This window comes from Drosophila santomea, unplaced genomic scaffold (assembly GCF_016746245.2).
Source record: "Drosophila santomea strain STO CAGO 1482 unplaced genomic scaffold, Prin_Dsan_1.1 Segkk83_quiver_pilon_scaf, whole genome shotgun sequence".
NCBI classification, from domain to species: Eukaryota; Metazoa; Arthropoda; class Insecta; order Diptera; family Drosophilidae; genus Drosophila; species Drosophila santomea.
Genome location: NW_025319019.1, coordinates 1,282,322 through 1,298,648, shown reverse-complemented (window position 1 = coordinate 1,298,648; position 16,327 = coordinate 1,282,322). Strand labels below are relative to the sequence as shown.

Genomic DNA, 16,327 nt, shown 5'->3' with positions numbered 1-16,327 from the left:
CAAAATAGCAGACCTAAACGACTCCATAAGAGCCGAATCAATTTTAAGCAGATTAAAGAAAAACTTTCTATCTGCACATAAGAAAATGTTGACTGAACTGTGTTCACAATATACTGATATTTTTGGATTGGAGACAGAGCCAATCACTACAAATAATTTTTACAAACAAAAGATAAGATTGAGAGATGATGAATTAAGCTATATTAAGAACTATAGAACACCCCATTCACAACAAGCCGAAATATCGAGACAGGTAACTAAATTAATAGAAGACAAGATAGTAGAACCAGCTGTATCTGAATATAATAGCCCATTATTGCTAGTTCCAAAGAAATCCTTACCGGATTCAAAAGAAAAAAAATGGCGTTTAGTGATAGACTATAGCCAAATAAATAAAAAGTTATTAGCTGACAAGTTCCCCTTGCCAAGAATAGATGACATACTTGATCAATTAGGCCGAGCAAAATATTTCTCGTGCCAGGATCTTATGTCGGGATACCATCAAATAGAGTTAGAAGAAGATTCTCGAAATATAACATCCTTTTCTACGAGCAGTGGCTCTTATCGCTTCACGCGACTACCATACGGATTAAAAATAGCTCCAAATTCCTTTCAACGAATGATGACAATGGCATTTACAGGTCTGGAACCATCTCAAGCATTTCTGTACATGGATGATTTAATTGTCATAGGCTGTTCTGAAAAACACATGACCAAGAATCTTACAAATGTTTTTGAACTATGCAGGAAAAACAACCTCAAACTGCATCCAGATAAGTGCTCATTTTTCATGAGTGAAGTCACTTTTCTTGGACACAAATGTACTGATAAAGGCATATTGCCTGACGATACTAAATATGATGCTATACAGAGATATCCAGTTCCTACTGACGCAGACAGTGCCAGAAGATTCGTAGCATTTTGTAACTATTATAGACGTTTTATACAAAATTTTGCAGATTATTCCCGTCACATAACAAGATTATGTAAGAAAAATGTAAAGTTCGAATGGACAGCTGATTGCCAGCATGCCTTCGAACACCTTAAAAAAGAACTAATGAATCCAACTTTGCTGAAATACCCCGACTTTAGCAAAGAGTTCTGTATCATAACTGATGCTAGCAAAGAGGCATGCGGAGCGGTATTGACCCAGAACTATAATGGTATCCATTTGCCAGTAGCTTATGCATCCCGTAGCTTCACTAAGGGTGAGAGCAACAAGTCAACAACAGAGCAAGAGTTGTCAGCAATACATTGGGCGATAAATCATTTCAAACCATATATATATGGTAGACACTTCACCGTCAAAACAGATCACAGACCGTTAACATACTTGTTCTCGGTGGGTAATCCAAGTTCAAAGCTGACCAGAATGAGGCTTGATTTAGAAGAATATGAATTTACTGTGGAATATCTTAAGGGAAAAGACAATTATGTAGCAGATGCGTTATCCAGAATAACCATCGACCAACTAAAAAATATATCCAAACAAGTACTTAAAGTCACTACAAGAAATCAAAGTAGACAGGAATCCTGCGCAGGAAAAGGAAATAAAAATGATAAAGTAGAATTGCCTAAGCAAACTACTCAATAAGCTTCTAAGCCCAAAGTATACGGAGTCATTAATAATGACGAAGAACGCAAAGTAGTGACATTGCATGTAAATAATATGATATGTTTTTTTAAACATGGAAAAAAAATTACTGCAAGATACAACGTTGAAGATTTGTATATTAGTGGAACTCTCGACTTAGGTCAATTTTTCCACAGGCTTGAAAAGCAGGCCGGTATGCATAATATCAATCAACTTAAAATGGCACCGTGGGAAAATATCTTTGATAACATTTCAATAGATACATTTAAAAAAATGGTCAATAAAACATTAAAACTATTAAGAGTAGCGCTACTCAACCCGGTGACCTTAGTGAATACAAAGAAAGAAAAAGAAGCAATCCTGTCTACACACCACGACGATCCAACACAAGGAGGACACGCAGGCATTACAAAAACCCTGGCCAGGATTAAAAGACATTACTTTTGGAAAGGTATGACTCGGGAAATAACAGAGTACATACGGAAATGTCCAAAATGCCAAAAAGCTAAAATTATGAAACACACAAAAACTCCTTTATCAATTACAGAGACACCAATAAGCGCATTTGACAGAGTCATAGTGGATACGATTGGTCCACTACCAAAGTCAGAAAACGGTAATGAATATGCTGTTACCCTTAAATGCGACCTGACAAAATATTTGGTAACCATTCCAATCGCAAATAAAAGCGCAAATACAGTAGCGAAAGCAATATTTGAATCTTTCGTACTAAAGTTCGGTCCAATGAAGACGTTCATTTCGGACATGGGAACTGAATACAGAAATTCAATTATCAAAGACTTATGCAAATACCTGAAAGTAGAAAATATAACTTCTTCAGCACACCATCATCAGACGGTAGTGGAACAGTGGATAGAAGTCATAGAACTTTTAACGAATACATCCGGTCATACATATCGGTTGATAAAACTGACTGGGACGTATGGATAAAATATTTCGAATTTTGTTTTAATACTACACCCTCTATGGCACATAATTATTGTCCATATGAGTTGATTTTTGGTAAAACATGCCATTTACCAAAGCATTTTAATAGCACGGATAGAATAGAACCCATTTATAATATAGAAGACTATGCTAAAGAAAGTAAATATAGGTTAGAAGTAGCATATAACAGAGCAAGAATTATGCTCGAAGAACAGAAGAAAAAGAATAAGGAATTATATGACTTAAAATTAAACGATATAAGTATATCAATAGGAGGTAGGTATAAACGAGACCGGACATAAATTAGATTTCAAATATACTGGACCATATACGGTAGTAAAGATTGAAGAAAGGGATAATATAGTAATATCAAATTATAAGAAAAAACCAAAAAAGGTACATAAGGATAGGTTAAAATTGTTTACTTCTTAAAAAAAAAAAAAAAAAATAATAATAATATGGTGGCCACCAGCAAAAAAATATATATATAGAGAAAAGAGTTAACCCCACATACATAAGTGCATTGAATGTAAGAAAACATTTTTCTTTTATCATCTTTGATGGTTGAACGATTATAAACAAAAAATTTGAATTTAAAAACCCAAGAACACGTATGTTTGTACAGAATGTTCCTTAAATTTCCTTAACATTAAAATTACTTCCTTAAAATAAAAAAAAAATAACATTATTTTTGTAAATTTCCTATCAACTCAACAAAGAAAAAAATTTTTAAATTATAAAATAACTTCATAAAACTACGTTATTTTCCAAAAGAAGGGAGATGTAATGTGCACACATATCGAATAAGCACTGTACCAAATCAGAACATTGGGAACAATCACATTGTAGCACTTTTGCAACAATGTTTATGTAAGACTTTTCAGTTCCCAGGCATATCTTGAGTGCTCAGCAATCTGACCACACAAGAATGCTATTCAGACCACAAGTGCAGAGTCGGCATAATTTGCATGCGCGAGTTACCGATCCATCGGTACTATACACCACCCCTCCCCCTAATCCACCTCGCCTACACAAATAGAAGACATCGAACCGGGAAGCTTTGCGATACAAAGTTGCAACATAAACATCAACGGCGAGTCAGCCGCCGTCATCCGCCCAGAGAGCTGACACCACATTCTTTTCGCTCAGACAGGGCAACGCATACGATTCCATATACATACTTATAAACATACTTATACTTTCTGCTGTGTCAGATACTTTATTTCTAAGAACCTTAACATTGTAACACATACATACATATTCACTATTAGCTTATTTAAGACGAAAGGAAAAATGCGACGATCAGTCGATGTTGAGCACCAAGCACTTGTGGACATATCCATGTTAAATATCGAAAATAAATCACTGATTCTCGCAATAAATTACTGATCGTATTCCTCCTCACAACCCCCCTCTCTTCCGCATTACAATACCTCACGAAGCTCCCCGGAGGTAACTCGCGACTGCTCGATCTTTATGTGCACATGACTCTCTTAGACAGCGGCGCTCTCGCTGCCAAAGTTAAGTTAGGTGTTAGGTGTTGTGAGGTGCGAGAAATCCTGGAGTCCCTGCGGTACTACCGCGAGGCTATGCTTCGCAGGGCCAGGATGCGCTCTTTTTTCCCTAGCTAGGATCCTGTTGTCTCCGAGCGGCTCTCTCTCTTTCCGCTGCCCGCAGCCTCTTCATCGCCATCGAAGTTGCTGATCTGACCCCAGAACGTCTGATCCGAGATCATGCGCTCCCCTAGGGTTGAAGGGTCCGTTACGTCCTCCATGAAGCCTTCCCTGTCGCGGTCGAATCGCTGGCAATTAAAAATGATGTGATCAGCCGTCTCGTCGACGCCGCATTCTGAGCAGTGACTGTCGTCGTCGTGGCCAAACCTAGATAGGTAGCTCCTGAAGCATCCATGCCCGCTTAGCATTTGGGTGAGCCAAAAGTTTACCTCGCCACGCCGTCTTCGCGTCCATGCGACCACATCCGGGATGATCCTAAAGGTCCATCGTCCCTTCGTCGACTGCTGCCACCGTCTTTGCCACCTTTCCAAGCTGTTGGTTCTGGCGTTGGCTTTTATGGATCGCTTCTGGGCCGAGCTGCACTGTCCCACAATCTTCTTCACCTCGTGGTGTATCTCCTTCGCCTCCAAGGCCAGCAAGTCTATGGGCAGAGTTCCCGCTATGACTTGGGCTGCGTCGTCTGAGATTGTCCGAAAGCCGGAGCACACCCTAAGGGCACCCAGCCTGTGCGTCGATTCCAGGCCCCTTATGTAGGACCTCTTCTCCGCAGCTTCCGCCCATATTAAGGCTGCGTACAGGGCTGTTGCCCTGCAGACGGACTGTAGGAGTAGTCTGCGTCCCTGTCTTGGGCCCCTGCAGTTGAGCATTATTCGCGCTAGAGCCCTAGCGACGCTCGACGCCTTCCTGTTCGCTTCCGCCAGATGCTCCTTAAACGTTAGCCTAGTCTCTAACAAGACCCCTAGGTATCGAATCGCTCGCGCCGACGTGACCGTGGTGTCTCCGACTCGGATGGTGGCTGTTTCTACCTGCTTGCGGCTAGATATAAGCACTGCCTCCGTTTTGTGGTGAGCAATGTCCAGGCCGACCGCTTGGAGCCACTCCACTATGATGCCGATTGCTGCATTCGCGAGGCTCTCGGCTTCATTAACGGTTTTTGCTACGATTACCACGGCAATATCGTCAGCGAAGCCAATCACTTTGGTTCTCCCTGGTAGTGGCAGCCGTAGCACACCATCGTACATTGCGTTCCACAGCAGCGGCCCGAGAACCGAACCTTGGGGGACCCCGCAGGTCACCCTGTGCTCAAGTGTGCCTCCGTCTGTGTCGTACAGTAGCACTCTGTCGCTGAAGTAGGCCTTGACTATGCCCACCAGAGCGTCCGGTACCCCTAGGTGCTGTAATACTCATATGGTGACGCCCCATCTCGCTGTGTTGAACGCATTTTTTATATCCATTGTTACTACCAAGCAGTACTCCTTGCTGCCTCCGTGCCATCTTGTGCCTTCAATTGCCTTCGAGGCGATCTCCTTGACCGTTGCTATGGCGTCCACTGTCGATCTCGCCTTCCTAAAGCCGAACTGCATTTCTGAGAGGTCCCCTGCAGCGGAGATGGCCTCGTGCAGTCTGAGGCTGATACAGCGTTCGAAAGCCTTGCCGATGTGGTCGATCAGGCATATCGGTCTGTATGAGGATGGGTCCTCGGGAGGCTTGTTAGGCTTGGGGAGCAGTACCAGCTTCTGTCTCTTCCAGCGCTCTGGAAAGAAGCCTTCCGTGAGACACTGGTTGAAGACGGCTGCGAATGCTTCCGGGTGCTCGTACATTCCAAGCTTGACGGTGATATCTGGGATACCGTCCGGCCCTGGCGCCTTCCCCGAAGGCATATCCTTTGCGACCTCGCGTATTTCCTCCGGTCGGAGCGCTATCTGCGACAAGTCGCCTGGAGCCGCGTGAGGAGGTTGCGGATCCGAGGGCACTATTGGAAACAGGTGTTCCACGATCGCTGTCATCGTGGCCGCGTCGCCTTCTTTTAGTGGTTTCGCCTGGATTAACTTTTTTACCACTATTTTATATGCTGAACCCCAAGGGTCCCGTTCGGCTGAGTCGCATAGCTCCAAGAAGCATCTCCTCTTCGACTGCTTGATGAGTCTCTTTAAGTCCCTCCCATTGTCAGCATATTCTTGCCTCAAAATTTCGTTGTTGGGGTGGCCGTGCTCCCTTTGCTGCCGCCGTCTTGCCCGAAGGCAGGTTCTGCGAGCCTTGTCCCGTTGATCAGGATCGCGGCGCTTCCTGTACCGTCCAATATGTAGTCAGACCCGGGGGTTTTTCTATACGGCTCGCTTATTAGCGCTACGTCGGCTTGGACTTCGCGCATGGTTTGGCTCAACAGATGACCCCACACTTGGGGCACCCTGGGAGGGCGTGGCGCTGTTCGTCCTCCATGTCCAGCCCCCGGCTGGCGTCTTCTTGGAGGGCCTTCATCCTCGCGAACATCGCCTTCATCTGCACGATTATGTGCCTCACCTGCTTCACGTTGGTCAGGTTTATCAGCGCAGCGGATTTGCCCATCCGCCTTCGTCCTCTTTAGAGGTGTACTGCGGCTCGAGCCGGAGGGGCTGCTCGGGGTCCTTGCCCGCTTCGGCGTGTCCTTTCCATCTCCCATCTCGGCCAGGACTGACCCACCAATCTGTGGTGGCCCAGGTGATCTTGGTAGTATCGGCGAACGCAAGATCTTTTTACTGCTTTGAAAAGCTCCCGCGATGTCCATTTCGCTATAGTGTTTGCTTGTTGCGATCACTGTCGAGGCGGCCAAGCTTGCCACCACCTCGCCAGGTTGGTTTAGAACGTGGTTTGGGGCCTCCAGAATCCGTGCCCCAGTCGTGGGATTAACCACGGGTGGATTTTCAACTAAGTGGTTGCCACCTGGAGTAGTAATGTTAGTTACCGACATTCCTCACTTGGATGCATTTTATCCCTACTGCCAGGCTTATGTTGCAGATTTATCCCTTCTGCCAGGGTTGGATTTACTGCCGGCAACTATGGTGCAGACGGCACTCTGGACGCCACTCTGGTCAGACGCTCCGTGGATTTTTGGTGAGAGGGGTGTGAAGGGGAGAGGGTTTTATTCGGTGGGAGTTATACCGCTCCTGCTCGGTCGCCAGAGCCCCGTTTTTCGGTGTACCGCGTTAGCGGCGGGTTTGGCTGTTGGTCCGCTCCTTGACCTTTGACACCTCTTATTCCTAGCCCCATCTTGTTGGTGCTATTTTCGCAAGGATTCCATGCGTTGCTGGCAAGGATTCCCGTCAGCAGCCCAGGAAAGTATGCTACCTTTAGAGACGAGATCGTTTGGCTAGTTATGTAGCAATTAGCTTCTGACCAGTAGCATTTCCCTAGAAGCGCCACCTGTGGTTGGGGTCGCCTTCGGCTGTGCAGCGCTGCCAGACCGGCCGGGCCAGGCTGCCAACACTGGTGTGACAGTGCATCTCTAATTGCACACAAGGAAAAGCGGATGAAAGAGAAAAACCGGAAGAGAAAGCTTCGAATTTTCTCACCCTGACCTGTCCCATGGGCCTGGAGATTGGGTCCGGCTGGCAGTCCATGGACCTCTGGAGAGCAGTCTTCCACGGGTAAGTGACCGGGGCCGTGACGCCAGGGGAGCGCTAACGCGACGCGTCCGTCATCAAACACTTCACACTTCACCTGTACATGTTGTATATGTACATGTTGTATGTGTATTAGTGTGTAGGCATGTGCTTAAGTCTTAGGGACTTATGGATATGTCACTCCCCCAATCATTGAATTTGGCCTGTCCTCAGGTCGTTAAATTTGGATATATCATAACATTGTTTTCTGGTTGAATATTTTCCTTGACATTAGTTTCAAGGTGCGGATGTTCTTCTTTTTGTTTACAGTATTTGACAATAATTTTCGTAGGTATATTTTTAAACTTATATGCTAAATACAGAGTCAAACTAATTATCATGATGACAAAAGTTGTAATGCATATAATTTGGAAAAAGTTGTAGTGTTTTACATGCAACATTATTAGAAATTAGGAATTCATCTATTTGCATGGTACAATTTTTAATTTTAATGATGTTGTTTCCTGATATTAATATTTTGTTGTTTGTACAATCTTGGGTTTCAGTTTCAGGAATATTCCATGTTAAAAGTATATTTGGTTCTATATAATTTATTTGGAAATTTCTTTGGGTTTTAATGTATTTGCATTGAGTTTGCTCTTGTTTAATAAGTCCAACAATACATGTATCTTTATAAAATAAAATTGAAGACATAAAACTTATCGAATATTTGCTAGGTTAGAAGTTAGTTATGTTCATCTGGGTATGGAACTATTTGAAATATCGGAACTTTAGTGACCTCGCTAGGAACGTGGGATATAATCAAAATTTCGTTCGTGTCTGTCTTGAGCCAAGTTGATGTTTTTGTCTTTAGCATTTTCTCCGAATTTACGTGTTTCAAATAATCATGTTTTAGTAATTTTGGGTTAAAGATTCCTAATCTGGGTAATTGCATACCTAACTCGATGTCTTCTATGTATTCTGTAAACTGCTGTAGGTTGAATATCAGTATCGCAATTTGTTGGTTCTGTTCTTTTTCCACCTTGAGCCTATTAATTATGTCTATACCGCTGTTGATTATGTCGATAACCATGTTTAGATCATGGGTTTTAACGGAGTCTTCTGACATGTTATTAATTTTTTTCTCTAACTCCTCCATGTCGTCTTCATCTAATGTACCAAATAAGTGTTTATATGCCTTCCCTACTACGTTCAAGAGACCTCTTTTGCTTCTGTTAATAATTCTTAATCCATTTATTTCCCGTTTTAGTTTATCGACTAAATATTGTATCTGAGGTACATTGGGATAGTCGTTTGCTTCGGTTACTAGATTTTCGAACATAAGCATTGTCTTTGCTATGTTTATACTCAAATAGTGGTATTCGTAGCTGGTTGGAATTTCCATCGTTCCGGTTTGGAATATAAGGTATCCATTTTTCGCACTTATTGGGTTTACTTCGATGTTGCTGCATTTGACCATAGTGATAAGTGATAACATGCAACTAAGCATTATTAGAAATATATTGCGAACTTTGCGGTTCTCTGGCTGGTCTGGAATTATCGTATTTGCTCTTATTAATCTTTTTTTGTTTCTTGAATTTTGATTAATAATGAACGATTTTCCTGCCGCGGTTTGTTTTTTCAAAATGTTTACTGTCTACTTGTTCAATTCTTCCTGTCTTTTTAAATGGATTGGTGATTTTACTCTTCACGAGTGGAGCCTGTCTATATTTCATATCAACTTCAAAATCATGCCTATTCTTATTAAGATATTCGATCTTATCAATTTTGTTTTGTTGTACATTAAAGTCTGGGCTGCCTGCATATAGAAAAAAGTCTGCCGGAGATCGTTTTGTACTATTATGTTTAGTTTTATGATTATAGACGTATAAGATTGTTTCGAACCTTGTAAACCTATCTTCGATGATTCTTAGCTTTTCGTTTACGGTCTTGTGAAATCTTTCTATATCGAATTCACCAATTTTGCTGGTTGTTACAGAAATTTGTACGCCTTCGGATCTTAACCAATTTTGCAAAGCTATGCACATAAAAGCTGAATCTTTGTCTGCTTTAATTTCTTGTGGCTTTCCCATATCATTGAATATTTTAGTAATGGCTCTTTTCGCTTCTAGATTTCACATTCGTTGATAATATTTTGAATTAGCTTTTGACTATCTGGGTAATAGTATTTTTCTTTAAACCAATTAATGGTTTTTTCTATGCCTGGATGTAAAACTTCCTTATGTCTTTTTAGGATTAAATCCTTAAATTCCGCATAAGTTAGTACATCAATTAGCTTCGTGGTACATCTCAATAGTTTTGTGAAATTGTTAGGGCCTATGATTTCGGTAAATGCCCTCTGGAAGATCAGAAAATCCTCATCATAAGGGAAGTAAATTGCGCTTTTCTTGGTGCACACATATTCCTTAATGAGGGTTTTGGCGAGTTCAAGTGTCATTTCTTTATAGATTATTTTAATCTTTAGTTTTTGAAAGTAGTGGCTTACACTTGTTGTGTCACTGTCGCCTTTTTATACCCGTTACTCGTAGAGTAAAAGGGTATACTAGATTCGTTGAAAAGTATGTAACAGGCAGAAGGAAGCGTTTCCGACCATATAAAGTATATATATTCTTGATCAGGATCAATAGCCGAGCCGATCTGGCCATGTCCGTCTGTCCGTCCGTCTGTCCGTCCGTCCGTCTGTCCGTCCGTCTGTCTGTCCGTCTGTCCGTCCGTATGAACGTCGAGATCTCAGGAACTACAAAAGCTAGAAAGTTGAGATTAGGCGTACAGACTCCAGGGACATAGAAGCAGCACAAGTTTGTCGATTCATGTTGCCACGCCCACTCTAACGCCCACAAACCGCCCAAAACTGCCACGCCCACACTTTTGAAAAATGTTTTGATATTTTTTCATTTTTGTATTGGTCTTTTAAATTTCTATCGATTCGCCAAAAAACTTTTTGCCACGCCCACTCTAACGCCCTCAAACCGCCCAAAGCTGCCACGCCCACACTTTTAAAAAATGTTTTGATATTTTTTCATTTTTGTATTAGTTTTGTAATTTTCTATCAGTTTGCCAAAAAAAATTTGCCACGCCCACTCTAACGCCCACAAATCGCCAAAAACTGTTGAAGACTCTCCTTCGCACTTCCACTAGCTGAGTAACGGGTATCAGATAGTCGGGGAACTCGACTATAGCGTTCTCTCTTGTTCTATCTGTATTTGTATAGAGAAGAAATTGATTGGCCTCTCCGTTATGGATATATAATTTAAATTATCTTCATTAGCACTATGTATAGTTGCGTCTGCGCTGTTTGCGACTTCGCCAACCATGACTTCTTCTATCTTTGTGCGGGAAAGAGCATCCGCGACATAGTTTTCTTTGCCTGGAAGATATTTTATTTTATAATCGAATTCATTAAGTTTGATTTTCCACCTTTGTAATTTCATGTTCTGCTCTTTGATATTATTCAGCCATACCAATGGCTTGTGATCACTCATTATTTCAAATGGCCTGCCGAATAAGTATGACCTGAAATATTTTGTCGCCCAAACTATAGCTAACAATTCTTTTTCAATGGTAGCATAGTTGATTTCGTGTTCGTTCAGCGTTCTGCTGGCATAACAAACGGGCTTATGATTCTGTGAGAGCACTGCACCAATAGCTACATTACTCGCGTCAGTTGTTAGAGAAAAAGGCTTCGAAAAATCGGGGTAGATTAATATCGGATCTGAAGTTATCAAAATCTTTAGTTTTTCAAATGATTCGATGTAGTCTTTACATTTAATATCTATTACAGCACCTTTCTTAAGTTTGAGGGTCATGGGTTTAACTATCTTGGCAAAGTTAGGAATGAACTTGCGATAGAACCCACTTAATCCCAAAAATGATTTTATCTATTTAGGTGTCTTAGGTAACGGAAAATTTGTGATTGCAATGGTTTTGTTTGGGTTTGGTTTAATGCCATTTGTTGTGACAATATGTCCCAGGAATTCAGTTTCTTTTTTCATGAATTCACATTTGTCTAGCTGCAACTTCAAGTTGGCGTCTCTCAGTTTCTCAAATCAAATCTTCCAAAAGATTATTCATACATCTCTGAAATGTAGCTGGAGCATTCTTTAGGCCAAAAGGCATACGTGTATATTCGTAATGCCCATGCTTAGTTGAAAAAGCTGTTTTTGCAATAGAATTTTCGTCCATCTGGATTTGGTGAAAACCCTTAGCTAGATCAATGGTGGTAAAATATTGGCATCTACCTAATTTATCCAATATCTCATCCATTCGAGGAATGGGGAATTTGTCATTAACAGTTATCTCGTTTAGATTCCAGTAATCAACTACCAACCTAAATTTTTGTTTCCCAGAGGCGTCTGCCTTCTTGGGGACCACCCAAATAGGAGAACAATAAGGGGACTTTGATTTGCGAACGATCCCTTGCTCTATCATTTCTTTGATTTGTTTGTTGACTTCTTGGTCAACACTTTGGGGGTATTTATAGGGTTTACGGTATACTGGATCCTCATGCTGAGTCTGGATGACATGTTTAATAGTACTGGTGAAGGTCAAATTCTCGCCTTCCTTGTACTGAATGTCTCTATATTCGTATAGAACTTTCTTTAAATATTCGATTTCCTCTACATTTAGATGTTCGAGTCTGTACTCGTTACATTCGCGTATCTCATTGTTGATCGCGAAGTTGACTATATCGTTGTCAACGGACATGGCATCGAGATGTGTTACATCATTGTCCACTGTGTCACTAACAACTTTTGAAGTGAGGCATTTTTGTAATGCGGTCTCCTTCTTTTGTTGTTGATGCTTTGGTTGGTGCGGTCTTAACCTTTTGCATCTTTGGATTGATTTCCTCCACTGGAGTGGAATCATCCTTTTGTTGTGGGTCGAGGCATTTAGATGCGGTCTCGCCCTTCTTTTCTCCATACACAAACTTAAAGGTTCTTGAACCTAAAGTTACCGTCTCGTTATCATAATCTATCTTAGCTTTCGTATCTTCTAGATACTTTCGACCTAACAGGAAATCATAATTGTCGGAAAATTTGTGGATATAGAATTTCTGAACAGACGGACATACTGAAGTGGGTTTCATTATTATGCTTTTCTTTAATTTTATTGCCCCTTTAATGGTATACACTGTTAGATCTTCTTCTTTTTCTTCTAAATTTTCAAAATTTTCCCTAATGATATTGATGGATGAACCTGTGTCGATCATTCCCTTGTAAATTTTGTTATGATAACCTATTTTTACATGGGGACTGGTACGTCCTCCTGTGTCACTTGAGTGTCCGAGGCAGTTTGATGAAAGTTTACATCCATTCTGCTTTGGCCACTTTGACTTTCGCGTTGTCTTTTTACCGGCATCTGACCGTTAGTATTATTTGAAGTTGAAGGTTGGAAATTAAGGGAATTGTTAAGAGGATTGTTTTGTTGGCCTTGTGTTAACTCCCTTCTAAACGTGTAATAATTTCCCCTTTGATTAACCGGTATGGGACGAGTGGAATACTGATTTTGATTTATTGTAGGTTGATTCGAATTTTGATGTTGCGTATTGTTATTCTGATTCGTTCCAGGATAATAATTGCTGTGATTGTAATTTCTATTATTGCAATATCTTTGATTATTGCTTTGACTATGATTTCCCCTGTTCCTGCGTCTGTTCTCTTCTGATCTATTAGAACTCTGATTTTCTGGTCATAGAGGCCTAGCTCCATTGAAGTTTGTTATACCCGTTACTCGTAGAGTAAAAGGGTATACTAGATTCGTTGAAAAGTATGTAACAGGCAGAAGGAAGCGTTTCCGATCATATAAAGTATATATATTCTTGATCAGGATCAGTAGCCGAGTCGATCTGGCCATGTCCGTCTGTCCGTCCGTCTGTCTGTCCGTCTGTCCGTCTGTCCGTCTGTCCGTCTGTCCGTATGAACGTCGAGATCTCAGGAACTACAAAAGCTAGAAAGTTGAGATTAAGTATACAGACTCCAGGGACATAGACGCAGCGCAAGTTTGTCGATTCAGGTTGCCACGCCCACTCTAACGCCCACAAACCGCCCAAAACTGCCACGCCCACATTTTTGAAAAATGTTTTAATATTTTTTCATTTTTGTATTGGCCTTGTAAATTTCTATCGATTTGCAAAAAAACTTTTTGCCACGCCCACTCTAACGCCCACAAACCGCCCAAAGCTGTCACGCCCACACTTTTGAAAAATGTTTTGATATTTTTTCATTTTTGTATTGGTCTTGTAAATTTCTATCGATTTGCCAACAAACTTTTTGCCACGCCCACTCTAACGCCCACAAACCGCCCAAAGCTGTCACGCCCACACTTTTGAAAAATGTTTTGATATTTTTTCATTTTTGTATTGGTCTTGTAAACTTCTATCGATTTGCCAAAAAACTTTCTGCCACGCCCACTATAACGCCTACAAACCGGCAAAAACTGTGTTCAAGACTCTCCTTCTCCCTTCCACTAGCTGAGTAACGGGTATCAGATAGTCGGGGAACTCGACTATAGCGTTCTCTCTTGTTTTAATTTATAAATAACATCAATATCTTTGCGTGCCAATGACATATAAATTCTATCCGGCAGTTTTCGATCTATTACAGATTTAACAGTTCTTTTTAACATTTCAGTGTAATTTGATTTATCTACAGGGTCGCTTTCTAATTCTAACTTGTCAAACATAATCCAATATTGTGATTCGAGCTTCTCGATGAACTTACAGATGTTTCCGGGGTATGATGTATCCTCCAGTTGTCTTATAAGTTGTATGTAGGGCCTGTGATCCTTGAATGCCATCGCCAGGACCGTCTTTGTATCCAGCCATGTGCTTACTCTTTCTTGGGTCACGACCTCCAATGCTGCATCCACTAGTAACCGTTTCACTGCTCCGTAGATAACGTGTGCTTGTCTGGCATCTTGGGTAGGGTATAAGTTGAGTAGCTGCTCGACCTGGTTAACAAACACAGACAGCTTGCCAGGTGTGCCATCGTAGTAGTTCAGTTCTTTAATTTGATTTAATAATTGATTTAGGTGGGTTTCCGAAAGTTGCGGAACTGCCATGGTGTATTTGTATAAGTATTTGGATACACGTTGTTTATTTAAATTCTTTGTTTTAAGTTACGGAATTAAAAATTTTAATTAATTTTGTTTCCGACCGCATGGGATTTTAAATTGTCTTGCTGTTTTAATTCGCCGATCCTGGATAGCTAGTTGTATAGCGTATCCTTCAATGGATCAGTACCGTACTAAAAGGACTCTTTATTTAACAGATTCTACCGACTGCGCCAATTAAATTATCGCAATACTCATATGTAAAAAAATATAATTTTATTTTACTGAATGATTACAATATTTTTAGTTGAGAAGAACACCGACCGATTATAATTAGGTCTCAAACTGAACTCTAATAATTACTCTGATTTGATTGACGTTCAAGCCTCGGTTTCGAGCTTTTCTAATATGGACTTTAGACTTTAGGGTTCTGATCAAATGAAGAGAGAAAGCTTTGGAGTTGCTGACTATAATAGTCTTTGCATTTCTCTTGGATTCAAGTGCATTCGCTCTTGGATACAAGTGCTCTTAGATTCTTATAATTTTGTTTTTTGAAATCTAATACTTCTGTTTTTCGGGATTGCGAGTCCGAGCTTTGAACGTGGGAACGCAACGATGATGCGAGGGCTTAAGCATAGATTGTTTAAATTAGGCAACGGATGTTTAGTCTACCAGTGGGTGACTTATCAGGTATCTGGTATCTGTTGGGTACATCCAGAGTTGTGTTGGGTGTATGGGTGTGTGGGTGTATTTGGGTGTACATGTTGTATGTGTATTAGTGTGTAGGCATGTGCTTAAGTCTTAGGGACTTATGGATATGTCACTCCCCCAATCATTGAATTTGGCCTGTCCTCAGGTCGTTAAATTTGGATATATCATAACATTGTTTTCTGGTTGAATATTTTCTTTGACATTAGTTTCAAGGTGCGGATGTTCTTCTTTTTGTTTACAATATTTGACAATAATTTTCTTAGGTATATTTTTAAACTTATATGCTAAATACAGAGTCAAACTAATTATCATGATGACAAAAGTTGTAATGCATATAATTTGGAAAAAGTTGTAGTGTTTTACATGTAATTTTATCATTTCTTTTGTTTCTAAGTGATTTATTGGTTCTAAGCGTGTAACATTGTTGGTGATATAAATCGTTTGTGTAAAATCTGCTACATTATTCGAAATTAGGAATTCATCTATTTGCATGGTACAATTTTTAATTTTAATGATGTTGTTTCCTGATATTAATATTTTGTTGTTTGTACAATCTTGGTTGACAACTGTTTCAGGAATATTCCATGTTAAAAGTATATTTGGTTCTATATAATTTATTTGGAAATTTCTTTGGGTTTTAATGTATTTGCATTGAGTTTGCTCTTGTTTAATAAGTCCAACAATACATTTGTCGAATATTAATTTATCTGTATCTTTATGAAATACTTGGTTATTGAATACATAAAACTTATCGAATATTTGCTCGGTTAGAATATAGTTATGTTCATCTGGGTACGGAACTATTTGAAATATCGGAACTTTAGTGACCTCGCTAGGAACGTGGGATATAATCAAAATTTCGTTCGTGTCTGTCTTGAGCCAAGTTGATGTTTTTATCTTTAGCATTTTCT

The 16,327-nt window shown here is 40.5% G+C and overlaps 1 protein-coding gene across 2 annotated transcripts in view; it reads left to right on the top strand.

Moving 5' to 3' along the window:
• Positions 1-16,327, top strand: part of LOC120457838 (retrovirus-related Gag polyprotein from transposon gypsy) — a 442,838-nt gene that overhangs the window by 88,530 nt on the left and 337,981 nt on the right. The window contains exon 1 of one of the 2 annotated variants that reach the window (XM_044006846.1): positions 7,565-7,679. The exons of the other annotated variant lie outside the window; for it this stretch is intronic. The gene's annotated coding sequence lies outside the window, so the exon portion shown is untranslated. Of the gene's footprint in view, positions 1-7,564; positions 7,680-16,327 lie in introns of those variants that run through there. 2 annotated transcript variants of the gene reach the window in all.